Below are 13,436 nucleotides of genomic sequence, written 5' to 3'. Positions count from 1 at the left end.
CATTTATTGCCGACATGGAACATTATGCTAAATGTTCTTCAAGTTCTACACAAACTGGGGATTCATATGAAAAAATCAAGATCAATCATACCAACATTTTCAAATCAAAGTTACTTCCTCTACTATACCAGCATCGAACTTTTTCAGGCATATGCATGGAAACCTTCAATATTCAAATGATTAGGTGCTGACATCATCTGTTGAATATTCATCTTTAGTTATATTCTGTAAAGCTTGTATAATGCCAACACTTGCCACTCATCCCTCACTAGTCTAGTGGATTTGAAAATGATAATGACATAACTTTGTAATACTGAGGTCCCAGGATCAATATACAATTCTAATCAATGTATTCACTTTTAAAGTCTTGTCCAAGTTCAAGATATAAATCAATTTTTGAGTTTTAATAATTTTAATAGCTTGCAATGTTTAACAAATGACAAAATGGGCGTTTTATTATGAAGTCTAACCATTTTCCAGTTGACTTCTGTGAACCAACAATCATTACCACCATTGTCTTCAAGTTCAATCTCAGAAGACCCTCAGTGCAACATTTCAAACTAAACCTAACTGAACCATGCATGAGAAATGAATCCTTTCAATTTTTAAACAATACTATATTTTCACTTACTTTGTTTGAGCCTTACAAATAAACCTCTAAATAGGCTTTCTTTAGCGAAACCGACAAAGACAGAACATTTACAAACTCCCTACTTTCACAGTTTTGTACATTATTACACCTTAATGGATCATCCACATGATAGCACGTTTTGACAACTTTATGACAAAATGTCAGCATCACATTCAGAGTAACATCACTTACACTACACTTATTTTCATACCTTTTTATGTGATTCCAAGCTTCAATAAATTTAAAAAATGACTACAAGAGGTCATGAAAAATGAGTAGACCATAACTAATTTGGTGAAAGTGATATTTTGTGTGTGAAACATTTAAAATCTTTAAAGTGCAAACATTTATTCAAGTGAATATTATCAATTTTACTATGGCCTAGCAAAGAAGATATCTTACACTTCCCACAATGCATTTCACCCATTTCAATTTTCTGTATTGATTTGTTATCTACAGGGTTGATAGTGTGTCAAAATGAACCTCAATGAACAGTGCACATACAGATTGTGCAAAATATGTTTATTTCTTGACTATCAGCCCGTGTTTAGCCAGTAGATTCTCAACATGAAAACAAACGAAAGCTGTACAAAGTAATGGGAGTCAGGCGCGTCGCAAGTGGGGCGATCAGGGCAGCCATGGTCGCCCCACTTTTTGTAACTTTTGCCACACTTTTTCGCTTTTCCCCACTTTTCGTAATTTTTGCCCCCTGTTCGTAACTTTGGCCACCTCATCTTTTTGCCCTTGCTACGCGCCTGATGGGAGTGTCATTTGATGAAAGAAGGTGATGTATCATGTTGCAAAGGATTCTGGGAAGGGTACGATATCTTCTCCGAGTCTGATGGCCTAGTAAACTTTTGTGTTACCATCATAATTATACTGTAAAAGCAAATATTTTACATTATATTTAATATTCATGATTTCCACCCACTTAATAATTATTTATGACCACAAAATTAGAACTTCAACAAGTAGAATCAATACAGGTAACTTCAATCTCGCAAAATTATAATAAGTGACATTTATTCAAAATTATTATAACATAAAAATTATTTGCACAAAAATTATCACATTTTACAGTAGACTGCGAAATATTGTATGAGAAAAGGATGTTACCTCCAATGCTTCTATTGTAATGAAGTGATAAATGTAAACCGTGAGAAGTGCTTCCAATTGTAGGTCCCAAACATTAGTTGTCTACTAGAGCTCCATTGCCATTGGATAGGTTCCATTTGAAATTGAATCTCTCTTTTCCTATTATGCCTTTTATGGCTTCAATATCTAGGATCATTTTGTTGCTTTAACATGACTATTATTTTGATTGATAGCAAAGACAATTGATATGTTGTGAGAGGAAATAACAAGTTTGCAACATTGAAAACATGCTGAAATAATCACTTTATAGTAACTGTGTCCTTTGCATTTCACTTTGTAGAACTTCATCCACATGTACCTGTGTGACTTGAAACATTTTTTCCAAATTCACTGACATAGTGCATGTAACCATTGGTTACTGGTTCAAGCCTGGGCTCATACACTGGTTCCAAATTATGATATGCCATGAGTGAACTCAAGATATAATAAGTTGCAAATTATACCATTTGATTGCAGGTTTTCAACTGAAATGTCTGAAGTACCCTTATTTTATAGGTCCTCATTACATAACAATCCAATATAGTGGAATTGATTCCCATTAGGCAATTCCATTTAAAATCCACACTACTCCTGTGGAAGATTTAGGTAAAGTCTTCCACAGAGAGAGTATAAGTTTTGAATAGAGAAGACAATTGGGTAACTTCCATTTGAAATACTCACTCCAGTTTAGGAAGATATAGGAAAAGCCATAATACAGGGGGAGTATGAGTTTCAAAATGATTAACCCTGAGGAGATATTTCCAAAATCTTCCACAGGGGTTGTGTGGATTTCAAATGGAATAGCCCCATCAGCTCTCTATTCTGAACTTGGAAAGCAATTCTAGCTACATGTTTTATGCTTCTTTTAAAAATGATGACTTTAATGATGAAATTGATTTATTGTACATTTACACTATTCAATAAGTTCATATTTTGCCATTTAAGTCCACAAATATACTGAGTTTGATATTTAACAAGTTCAACATACATAATAGACCTTTTATCACAATATTTTCTTTGATCTCCCGTACTTATAGACCTACTGTTAGGTTCTCATGATTCCCAGGCTAGATGACGTTAGAACATTAGAAATCTATAGTAATGAATGAACTTTTAAAAATACAAATTTCATTGAAAACATGACAAAACACTAGCAGAAACTACAATACCCCTACAGTACAATGGGCCTTGTGCAATATAATACAATATTCCATGCTCAAGAATATGGTATTATTTGGTTGACAAACCAAGCAGGAAAGGTTTTTGCTAGCTTCCTATTTTCCCACCCTGGACACTGAATCAGAGCCAAATGAGTCTGGGACAACAGAAGACTTAACTGTCCATGAAATTTTGGAATTCATCCAAATAGCCTTAAAAATTGATAGAAAAATATAATTATTTAGGTCAAATTCCAAATTTACAAGCCCAACTTTTCTTCTGAGGCATCATGTTGTCTCAACCTGTTACACATTGCCAATGAATTTTATCAAAAATCTGTAAAAGGATAAAATGAAGCTTAGTCCTGCAATGAAGGGAATTTCTGGTAATGAGGGCCATGCAATTGTCCATGAAGTGTACAAAACCAGTGGCATAAGTGTGTGCCATTTCAAGGAGGGGAGGGGGAGGGGCATCAGCAATTTTACGTCAATTTTCAATGTCTTTTTTTCTTTTCACTTCAATTTATTTGGGAGGAGACAAGTGCCATGCTGCTACATTGGTGCACAAAACAATATTGCTAAGTGTGCAGAAACCATGGAGACTTAGAAAACCCATGCTTCCAGCTTTCATCTGTTATTCACCTGTGAGACAACAGGTCCTGGTGCAAGCATCAATCAGTCATGTTCTTGTCTGCACAATACCGTAAGGGGCATTGCCTTCCCTGGCTATTACACTAGTTGACTGATTTTTGGCATTGAAAAAAGTGTTGCAAGTTTGTGACATTCCGAGTGCTCCTTTTTATAAGCATTTTTTGTTCTCAGACATTACTTTTACAACATAGAAACAGTTGCGATGTTTTGACAATCAAATTAGTGTCAAAAATTGCAAAGTAATGAAGGATTATATCAATCAACGATTCACCAATCATGTAACATCACTACATAAACACATCATGAAACACACATTAATCATATAATGACAAATACTTAGGTTTAAATCAGATAAATCGGTTACTTCCAATGTGCTAAATCTTCCCCAATGCAGACATTGGTTTAAGTTCGTTTAAGGAAGCTTAGAGTGGGCGATGTCCAATCAGGACAGGAGATCCTGGTCTGGTCAACGGTAGTAGTTCAGTAAGCTTTACCGGTTGCTATTAGGGAGGATAGCAGGATATGTTGGTTAATGAGGAGGGGTTTAATGGGGAGGGGTAAATAGTGGTTGGTATGGCTACATGGCAAAATTCCAACATCTGACCAGACTTGGAAGGCTTCATTTCCATAATAGCTAGGGGAAGGTTGGATTTGAACGAATGAGTTAACTTTGATCAAATATAGGATACAGATCAAGACACCTTCTTTAATATCCCCAGCTCAGCAAATTAAAAAATATTGGTTAGGCTATATTAATTAAATTGTTTGTCTCAAAGATCTTCAGTCTTTGAAAACCTTATGCGGAATGCAGCTTTTTTCCTTTTTTTTAAATATAAAATTTCATGACGAGTATTATGGTGACTGTTTTGTACTTGTCAGTCTCATAAAGCTCAGCAGACTCAATGCCAATACTCAGACATTCCAGTTTCTCGGCTGTCGGGTACAACCCATTCAAAAGAGAATGAGAATACAATGATGATACAATGTTGACCTTACAGGTTTGATTGTTTTCTCGGAAAATTTAGACAGAAAATGCACAAAAATGAAAAAAAAAATTGAAATATGACTTTTTCATTGAGCATATATGCGCGCAAGATTTTATTAACACGCACGGGAGCTTTGAGACAAACAATTTTATTAATATAGCCTTAGGCTTAGTACACCAGCATAAATCTGCAAAATCATCTATGTAGGGGTATTGGGTATTAACAGCCAATTTCTGCCTCTCAGCTCCTCATTAAATATAAAGCCTGGATTTGTGGGAGATATATATAATTATGATTACAACCTTTTTGAAAGGGGGGTGTTAAGGCAGAAACTTGGCTTCATCCAGCTGCCTTTGGAGGTATCTGGCTAAAGAAGGTTGTTTCTCTAGAATATTCTGAGGCAGTCAAGGTAATCCACAGCCTCATCCCCCTCCCTTATAGCAACAAAAACCAAGGACTACATAAAGTTTGGGTGCATAAACTTTCATGTAGATTCGGTTGTTCAATAAAGATATCATCCAAATCATATTTTCTGGCTGTTGACAGGCCGAAATTACACCACTGTAATATACATTAATTATGTATAACTCACAAATTCAAAGTGTTTTTTTTTGATATCTATAGGACAGAACCATACTCTAAATAGAGGATGCAAAAATCACAAAATACCCCTTTGAAATATTGCGCTGTGTTCCTCATTTAGCCTTAATTTGAGAGAAATTCACTAATTTGGTTTGATCACCTTTTAATTAAAAATAAAATGGTCTTATCCAATCACAGCTGTAAATTGTTTTGATTATTGCTTTATGATTACGAGGGTCAAATTTGTTACAGTTGAAATGTGCAACTTCTAACAGCTGAGATACCACTTAGAAGAGCAATTATTATTGTAACTTCTAAACCGCAGTTTACAATATCATATTTGTGTCCAAATATGATTGTCTCTGAATATCTGAGACATTTTGTTGTGAATTTGTTGTATTTTCCCCTAAAAGATTATATTATTGTAGTGTGTTGATAAAAACACCACATTGTGACAATTCACCTTTGCCACTTGTTGTCAATGGTTATTTGGTTTTCACACCAAATTGGCAATTAAGTTTGCGCCTTATTTAGTCACTTAATTAGTTATGATAATTAGTTCCTTCAAGCAATTTCTGGTTTTGAGTGTCATTGTATACCTACTTTATAATATAGTCACTGGCTGGCAACACAAATTAATGGCAACTGTATCATTATGCATTCATTACGTTAAGGTGTTGATAAACAGCACCTTTTGTTCAAAGTAAATAATATTTTCTCAGCTAAGGTGGATCATGAGGCATTTTAAAATTGCTCTATACTTTGATCATCTCGTAATAGGCGGGAAATGTTAGGGTTTTACTACTTCACCTAAAAATAGATCCACATTAAGAGTGATGTTCGCCTATTGCACGGTTCTGCCATATGCGAGGAGAGCCTCGAACTGGCAATAGATATGAAAGAAAGTATTACGTAACTTTACGCAATGTTATATGACTGGTTCAATTCCCATTCATTCATGCAGCCAGATCGAGGCCCTCCTCGCATATGGTGGAACCGTGCAATGGGTGAATAGTTGACTGGTCTATATTATGTACATGCTAAATAAAGTTGGCAAAGTATAGGACTTTAACTAATAATTCCTGATACTTCTGGAGAGTTGTCACAAGCCAATTCTCGAAAGAAAATATATTGATATTAATCTGCGATGTTATAAGGCCCGCCGATTACGAGCTGATCAAACTATAAGCATGTTTTGAGCAGATTAATGGAGTAGGGCAAAGTACATGGACTTATTATGCCTTTTTTTGGTTATTTACAATGCAAGGGATGTAAGGAATTTGTACCATACATAAAAGATATAGCTAAAAGTTTTCAATATGCAAAGCAAAATACAAATTTCACTCACCAAATATTTTGTAAATCACCTCCAATGCTGATATCAGATTGGTAATCGGTGTAAATTATGCTCTGTTGAATGAATGAAAGTTAGCAAAGAAATAAAGGTATAGATTAGAGTAAATTGAACCAAATATCTTAAAACATACAAAAGCCTTGTGTCAAAGAAAATTGCTGTAATTTCCTTGTACTACAGATTCACAAGTAAACACTGTGACTATTTGTTGTTGAACATTTCAGTCAACAATAGCAATATAATGAGAATTTGCTGCAATTATTGAAACTGATATAATTGACACCGAAGAAACCAGTGGAACCTTATCATAAAATCTAATAATGTTGACACTTTTCTTTTACTTTTTATATCAACAATCTCCATTTTGAATTTGAATTACTAACAAATATCTGAATCTACATATACTACAAGATACAGTTTCACTGCCGCTTTTTGTCACATGAACCAGCACATTGGAACAGCGAATTTGTACAGATATATTTTTGACCCGGAGAGCAACACAAAAATTGAACAAATCAAAACTTGATTGGAATCAGTTAAGCATAACAAGTTAAACAGACAACATCAACCAAGTAACCTTTCACACATTAGTTTTCAAGTTTGTTGACAGTTAATGAACGGTAACATGAAATTCAATTTTTTTTCTCCCTTTTCTTATCGAACACAATCAATGTCATACTCTCAAAAAGTTGCAATTCTATTCAATGCTGTGGGAACTGCATGGTACAGAGGTTCTGAGAAGATACAAACACCAGGTGATACTCTTGTATAATATGTCTCAAAATTTGAAAATTGCTTATTCCTTAAGCCCTGTTTTGAGACCAAAATTAACGAGGTCTTTTATCATAGATCATGGCGGGGCAGATGATCCATAATAAAGACCTCGTTACAGTAGGTTCTGATCAGGGTAACACCCGATTGTTGGCTACACTTGTCTGTCCTGTAAAAATACCCCGACCAGCTATCTACGGCGACCCCCTTCACCAGGTCACTTGTGCCTGGACAAAGTTTCGTCAGCATTATCTCCTAAATTTCAGCTGTTAATGCCTAGATATGCTCGACATTAAAAAATATTTTTAAAAAGACCTAATTTTAGGTAAATTTTATCGGTTCAGATTTCACGAAATCAGAAATTTCACCCTGTATGCCAAATGGGTAAAGGAACAATATAGAACCTCTATCCAGGGTCCTTCCTTACTTTTATAACACCTTTACATTCAACATTGTATCTTTAACTAACTTCCTGTACTATCCTTACAATTTTGTGAAAACACATTAAAAAGTGTAACAAAAGCCATTATTGTACAACTTGATATGTCTAGCCAAGAAGTCAATACAAAATAGATAAGATATTGACTTAATTTAGCCCAGAAAGTGGGACTCAAATGACATCAAATTGGTTGACAAATGAGTTAGATTACACCTTACAATGTTTCTATACAAAAGTTTAAACATATCAAGGTTTACAAAAACAATGTGTTGCAAATGTTAGCTTTTGTAATAATAAATAGGAGCTCATGTTGCAGCTCTTCTTACAAACGGCCAACCAACGGGGCACCAGAGTGGCTATAAAAAACACAAAACACTGATAAGATCGGGTTAATGTTATTTTCCCGGGTCTTTTGTCTTTTTTTTTCATCTTTATTTTCTTTTAAAGGAAGAAGAATGAAACACTCCCTGGTTCTGGTTTTGTTGGCCAGAGGTAACATGACTGCTTTGAAAGATTTGGCAAAAGGATTGCTACTTAAAACATACTAAAAGTTAAACAATTTTAATAGACCCAAAATCCAATGAATGTTACTGATAGTTAAATGCTATATAAACTATTTGAACATATTTCCGGGAACCATTCATGATACGAAGAACTGCACACTACATCAATTTTGCTGACTGCAGTTCAATGTGACGTCATCCAACAGATCCAAGGCTGTGGAAACAACAATTTCCATGAAAATTTAGACCTGTTGCAGCATTGACATTTAACTCCAAAAGTTGTTTACTATTGTTGTTTAAAAAATGTAAGTAAATAGAGGTGAATCTTGGAATTAAATTGCAAATCACACATTAAAGCAAGATTTTTTTTGTGAACTATATATACTAATGTTTTTCACTGTATAAAAATGTCAACATTTTCATGTTGTAGCCTGGTTTTTAATTTGCTTGTTTTTTTTATCATGAGATTCTAAATTTGTGACCATTTATCATATGGTATTACTGAGGCTTTGATGTCTCCTCTGATATTGTACCTTGCACTTTTCCATCTTGAATGACATGTCAGATCTCAGAGTATGGAGGTTGCAGGTAGATTGAGGACACAATGATGTTGGTGGATTTCTTTTCTTGGAGCTCTTTAGTTTACTCAACCTCATTACCTATAAACCTACTCAATGTATAGTGGGGTTCATTCCATATGACAGTAGTAAAACATCGTACACTTTGTTTACAGACACCATCACCTCCTACCCTTAATGTACACTGGAGTACACACAATGATTCGTCTCCATGGAAATCACCATCAAGTCTTTGATAAATTTATTCACACCAAACTCAAATCCATCCCAAGAGTTATGCTATATGTAAGGTATACAGTAACCCAACCCATTGGCAAATGTAAAGTCCAGGAAACACACACAATACTCTGACATACTTCAAATCATGGAGGATTCCTTGTAAGGTGTATTTTTAACCGATCACTAAAAATCTTGAGTTAGTTGCTCGGAACATAAACACTGAGGGAAGTGGTTTGATATCACAGGAGTCCCATAGTACCAGAGCTATATAGAAATCTAATGGTAATTACAAGGGGTATTTGCTTATAGAAGAAGCAAGCTTAGGGTTATCTTATACGGTCAGGTTTCCTCTTGCCTTCAAACAAAATTTGGGCTCTCTCACGCACCCGAGCTATGAACTACAGCATCTCATCTGTTGAATGGCAGACTATGGGGTTGTGATCAATTAGGGAGCAATCATATATTTTTGCACAAAAATTTCAAGGAAAATCAAAGGAAAATTTCACGTCGCCCCTTGAATCCTCCATTCCTTGTATATAATTTCATGCCCCCGAAATTAAATTTAATGTCCCCCCTCTCGAGTTAATCAAAAAATATTGCATCCCCCAATAAAATCCTGTTCCCCATGCCGTAAATAGTGATCGCTCCCTTAATTCCTGAATAATTTGCCCATGTTATGATCATTAAATAGCCATAAGGCCAAAAAAAAAAATTGTTGTGTTGCCCTCAACCGTCCGGTCCTAAATCCTGAAAAATCAGGGCCGCAATTTTATTTATTTTTTTTTTTTGGAATGATGATTTTTACAGATTTGTTCAAAAAATCAATGTTTTTCACTTAAAATTAATATTATATTGAAAGACTAGTCTTTAATTGATGTCTAACAGGTATCCAGAAGTCAAAATTGACAAATGTCCCTAATTGAAGAAGCATTATTTAATATTTGAGGGGATTTGTTTAAAATCTGAAGGTTAAAAAAAAAAAAAAAAAAAAAAAAATCCGACCGCCCGACCCAACTTTCCCATTTTTCCACTTGAGGGCAACACAATAATATTTTTTTTTTGGCCTAACTACAAATACATCCTTCAATACACCTATACTTTAATGTCAAGCAACATCTTAGAGTGATATAATTTTTTAAAATCTATTTATACCATTGCTAAATGTTTGTGCCCCTTGGATGTCTCATCTCCCTACCCCCCCATCTTCGGCCCAGCATATGTCACTACCCAACTTGAGGTGAACCAAATTCTACAAAGAGTCAATTTCTTTTCAATATACAAATTCTCAAGAATCACTGACCTAATAAGGTATGTTTGTACTCACACAGTACTCAAAAAATTGCGCAAAATTTTATTTTTCTTTTAATTTAAAAATAAATCAAAAATTTATAAAATTGTAAATAATATTCTTTTTTGTCATTATGATTACCAAGGGAGCAACAAGGTCAATTTTAAGATGAAATTCACCAGCCACCACTCCACTGTACAGCAAGGATACACCTGGGCTTTTGTAGAATATTTTAATTTCCTTTCCAAATCAATTGACCTGCCCACAGCCAAGCCCTACAGGTAGTTTCTATCAATCCACCCTGATGATAAAACACATCTGCAAGGTAAATGACACCCAGTTGCTTGAATTCATCTCAGCTTGCTCACCAGATTGGCCTCATCAGGTGAAGGCCAAAGACATTGGATTAGCATGCATAATGTGCTGGCTTGGCTATGTGTGTGCATGTGTCAGCTCAGGGATGCATGTGAGCTCTCCTAGTTCCTATATGTATATCATAGGTTCAAATCCTGAATTGATTTGTTCATAAAGTTCATGGCAACATATCATGCACATGAGCCATTTCTTTTCTTCCCTTTATTAGTTCATGACTTCATCTGACCATTAAACTCAATACTGGAATGACTGACCTGTTTCTTCCAGACCCAGGTGCAAAATACCACATAATTTAGCATCAGGCCTGGCAAAGTCGATTTTGAGTTTCCGTCAGCCTCACCAAGCACTTCATTTTTGGGCCCTGCACTTGAATTCATTATTGCGATTTTCGAAAAATAAAAATAAAATCTTATCATTTTTGCCAAAAAAAACGATGAAATCCGTGCATTTTTAGTGGAAAAATCAAATTCAAAACATCGATTTCGCTACCGGCAGTAAACTCATTGCGGCCGGTTGATTGGCATCTGATAGTGATAGCCTAGATCCTGTAGGCCCGGTTCGCAACGCTTTGTAAATATGTTGACGTCGCTGTCCTTTTCCACGTGCGTATCATATACTGGACTGACGGATTAATGCTGTCATGCAGATCAATGCTTCTACAGTGCTGTTCGCGAAATCGCACAATGAATAGTGATGTTTGTGCGAATTAAAAAAAAATATATTGATTCTGTTATTTTTGGATTTCTTTTCATAAATATCAATCATATATTTTAAAATAGTACTTGGTATCGTTTTTACATTAATTTGACTGTACAAAAATGGCAAAATTTATATATTTCAACTCTGCTCTATTGTGACACTGTTGCACGAAATATGCGGTCGAACAAAAATATTTTTTTCAAGAATGGCTGCTCGGCTGATCAAATGCCAATTGTTCAATTAAATTAAGTACATTTTCGACCTAATATTCCATCTCCAGTCGCTACGATATATGGTTTCATTTCTGTGTCAGTTTTGGTCCAAAACATGGTCAGAAACAGGTGCAAAAACATGCGCAAACTCGGCCAATTTCTAGCAAATTTTTGTACTTCCGTAGGTCCGCGCTAAAACACGTGGTGCCAGAATAATAATATAAAAAATTATCATTTCGATTTTGCCTTTAAAATTGCTTTTGCACAACGTAACAATAATATTAATAAAGGAAACTTGGATTATTTATGATGAAATAAAGTTAAAACATTAAAAACTGGATATTTTCAGGTTGTGATAAATAAGTAAATAAACATTAACCTCATGTTGTCAGGCCGCCACGCCCACGCCTGTAATACACAAAACAAAGTGTGATTCATCAACCGGGTCGCCGGCTGGGATTTCCCCATCAAACCATCGTTACGGAAAGCATACACAAAGTGCAAGATTTCCTGACGTTGTATTTACAAATAGGCCCTATTGCAGAATTTACTTCAATTCTTAGCAGGTTGGCCAAAATTTTGGGGCTTTTATTATTAAAAAAATATTGATAAGAATTAAGAATGGAAATTTCTAATTTTCATCTTCAACTAATGATTAAATTTCGAAGTATTGTCTGCGTCCACATACAACAAATGCATGGGATATGGACGCAGATCGATCTGCCTTCATGTTCAATTGGGAGCACAAATTGAGCTCCTCGGTTCTACCAGGAGTGTAATTTTAAGTGCTCAAAGTTGCGCTCCTGAACAATTCCAGGAGAGCAATTAATTGAGCTCCAATGATTTCTTTAAAACGAAGGACTGAATTGGTATCAATTTTGACCTTGCAGCCTCTTTGCAAGTTTATATCTTTGGTGAGTGAGCGGTAAATAACAACAGCTAACAACGTGTTTTACACTCGCATTTTGTCATATAATGAAAGTCACGAAAATAATGAATAATGAATAATGAAAAAGTTACCTCACTTGTTTTCAAAAATTATGTGACGGGAAACTCAAAATCGATTGTTCGGGGCCTCACCGAACTTCTTTAATAGGGTCATTGTTGCAGTTCATCTTAGCTCATTGCTCTCTTCAGGTGAGAGGTCAAAGACACAGTGACATGTCCAATGATGGAGATTGACCATTGAGTAGATAACCTTCCAGCTACATGTATGGGTCACCTCAAGTCAGGTCTATGTCACAGGTTCAACTCCCATCAATGGATGACCTGATCTATCCCTTCATCAAGGCCCAGGTGTAGAAGGCCACACAAGTTCCTATCCTTGCAAAGACCAGCCTTTCTTTGAATTTTTTCTTTTGTCACCTTCTTTTTCATCACATCAATTTGGACACACACTTTCAATTCTCTACCAAAATCAAGCTAACCACATTTATGTTAGGAATGGGTGGGTGTCTTTATAATGAAGAACAATGATAATTATTAAGAAAACCTATGGTATATAGTGTTATTTGAAGCTTACAGCTCCTTCAGATCTCATTGGTTCAAATTATTATTCCAATCCAAACCCATTGCGAAAGTTGCTTTCAAATCAAAACTTTTCCTTTAAATATCCTTGCACAAATTCCATGACTATATACATCCATGAGATCATCAACCACGTCATCAACAGCTATTACAACAGCGAAGGTCAACCCAATTTCCTAAAATTTACCTGAACTTATAAAATTCATGAAAATCAAGCCAAAACTAGAGCGGTTCTCGGGCTTCGCGGTTCTCTGCTTTGGTGGTTTGTTTTGGTACTGAATGGTACATGTGTTTGGGTGATCATTGATGGTGTTTGTGATTGGTTGGGTG

The sequence above is a fragment of the Amphiura filiformis genome, chromosome 8, assembly GCF_039555335.1.
Source record: "Amphiura filiformis chromosome 8, Afil_fr2py, whole genome shotgun sequence".
In the NCBI taxonomy this organism is placed as follows: Eukaryota; Metazoa; Echinodermata; class Ophiuroidea; order Amphilepidida; family Amphiuridae; genus Amphiura; species Amphiura filiformis.
Note: the sequence above shows the minus strand (reverse complement) of the source record.